Source organism: Eriocheir sinensis, unplaced genomic scaffold, assembly GCF_024679095.1.
Source record: "Eriocheir sinensis breed Jianghai 21 unplaced genomic scaffold, ASM2467909v1 Scaffold799, whole genome shotgun sequence".
In the NCBI taxonomy this organism is placed as follows: domain Eukaryota; kingdom Metazoa; phylum Arthropoda; class Malacostraca; order Decapoda; family Varunidae; genus Eriocheir; species Eriocheir sinensis.
This window is the reverse complement of record NW_026112163.1, coordinates 43,983-46,643: the sequence shown is the minus strand read 5'-3', so window position 1 is coordinate 46,643 and position 2,661 is coordinate 43,983.

Here is a 2,661-nt window from a genome sequence, read left to right as displayed (position 1 = left end):
CTATATAATAACACAATTACCTTGCTCAAAATACTTGATGAAAGTTTCTTTTGTTTCGGGAAGAATCCTAAGTTGGTTGAGGGCTTCTGCAGACTGAAGAGAGTGGTTGTGAAGACCCTTTAGCGTTACAAAGCATGGATACTTTTCCATCAGTCTGTCTTTTTTCACTTTGTCTTTCGTCGTCAGCCGGATGTAGACATTCAAAGTCACAGGACACCTGTAATTACGTATAATAAATATCAAGGCTATTATAGGGAGAAATCGCGTTTAGAATCATGTTTTCTATCTAGAAGAAGCATTCGTGACTGGAACTGTGAGCTGTCCCCCTTCTCTCCAATGCTACACTTACGACTACAGACGAATTTAGTACTTGGATCCGACACACTTACACCCACCCACACACACACACACACACACACACACACACACACCTCTCGATAGTTCAGTGGGAGAGCATCGGCTTCGCGTCTCGCTGAGCCGTGTTCAAAACCCGCATGACCCAGGTGGGATTTTTCGCTGACAATGCGAGGGGTTACTGTCCCCCTTGGGTAAGGGGATGGGGTGTGTGGTGGTGTGGTGGTCTCAGACTTATCCAAAGATCGGAAATAATGAGCTCTGAGCTCGTTCTGTAGAGTAATGTTTGGCTGTCTCGTCAGAGGCTGCAGCAGACAACGGTGAATTACACACACACACACACATTCCGTAATAGTGATATATAACCTTTAGTGCTGGTACCCTCTCGGGGTCTGATAGCATTTCTCGTACCCTCTTTCAGACTAACAGGAGTGAGACTCACCAGTGAAAGAAATCCAACTTTCAGAAAAAAATATATTTCCTTGAATCAAAATCTAGGCATTGTTACTGAAAGAAATCCAACTTACAAAAAATACTAGATTTCCCTTAATCTAAATCCAGGTTTTGCTACTAAGCCCATTCTTTTTCATAATGTCCCAACATGACAATAACAAAACCAGCTCCATTCAACGGTGAGAAAAGTAAACGTTAAGTTATGAAAAGAAACAACAGACTTTGGAGTGAGGACACCAAACAGAAAACAATGTAGTGTAGTGGTACGGAAATAACATCAGTGTATGGGATTAAAAGGTTAACAATATGAATATGTTATAGGTGTACTCCAGGATATTTAACACTACTGAGTGTGCACGCACTCAGTGGAGAGAAAGAAGGGAGGGGTACACTGCCATTGCTATAAGTAATGTACACGTTTGCCTAGGAGAGATGTCAGATGCTATTTAAAAGTTTTCCAGCATGTTTCGTTAATTAAGAACTACTGTTGTAAAGGGTGATGCATTTAGCGGTCGCGAGTCCAGCACATATGATCAAATCTGAGTGCATCTCTCTCTCTCTCTCTCTCTCTCTCTCTCTCTCTCTCTCTCTCTCTCTCTCTCTCTCTCTCTCTCTCTGTGTGTGTGTGTGTGTGTGTGTGTGTGTGTGTGTGTGTGTGTGTGTGTGTGTGTGTGTGTGTGTGTGTGTGTGTGTGTGCCTGCCTGCCTGCCTCTCTCTCTCTCTCTCTCTCTCTCTCTCTCTCTCTCTCTCTCTCTCTCTCTCTCTCTCTCTCTCTCTCTCTGTGTGTGTGTGTGTGTGTGTCTGTCTGTCTGTCTGTCTGTCGAGACAGCCAAAGGGTGCAGCAGATCCGAGGTGTGTGTGTGTGTGTGTGTGTGTGTGTGTGTGTGTGTGTGTGTCTGTGTGTCTGTCTGTCTGTCTGTCTGTCTGTCTGTCGAGACAGCCAAAGGGTGCAGCAGATCCGAGGTGTGTCTGTCTGTCTGTCTGTCTGTCTGTCTGTCTGTCTGTCTCTCTCTCTCTCTCTCTCTCTCTCTCTCTCTCTCTCTCTCTCTCTCTCTCTCTCTCTCTCTCTCTCATGCCTCTCTCTCTCTCTCTCTCTCTCTCTCTCTCTCTCTCTCTCTCTCTCTCTCTCTCTCTCTCTCTCTCTCTCTCTCTCTCTCTCTCTCACACACACACACACACACAAAGAGGTTTGACCACATTTCGTAGTATAACGTCTGGTTGCCTGGAATACAGGAAGAAATGGCACCGGAAAAAATGCCACAGGGAATTATGGCGCACACACACACACACCAGAGAACATTTATTTATGATATGAGCCATATATACAACTATATTCACCATACTGATAATAATTACTTAGAATATATACTGTACATAAACAATACATACCCAGTATATGTCTTGATTCTTCCCTTGCTGCGAGCATCACCATGTAGACAGACGAACGTCTTGTGAAACAAATTCCACTTCTTGCAAGGATACGAACGCTTCACGTTCAAACACGTGTTATTTTCCTTCATATAAAGTTCTTTCCACAGTTGGAACTCATCGTCACTTTTCACATTTAGCCGGAAATGTACTGTGTCTTCAGTTTCACTAAGTATTACAGAATGAAAGCCTTCTGTCTCAAATTCTAATACGTCTCTTAGACTTGCCATGGCGAAGTGAAGAGACTAACTGACCTCTCAGCAGACAGCAACCAAGCATTACACTTAACCTCACTGACCTCTCACTCCCCTAGAACCCCCTAAAGTCTGCTCCTTCCCCCTTCTTTTTTATAATTCTTGCACCTCCACCTGTAGTCAGGTCACACTAACCTCACGCATCCTAATCCTCTTCAACCTGACCTCACAC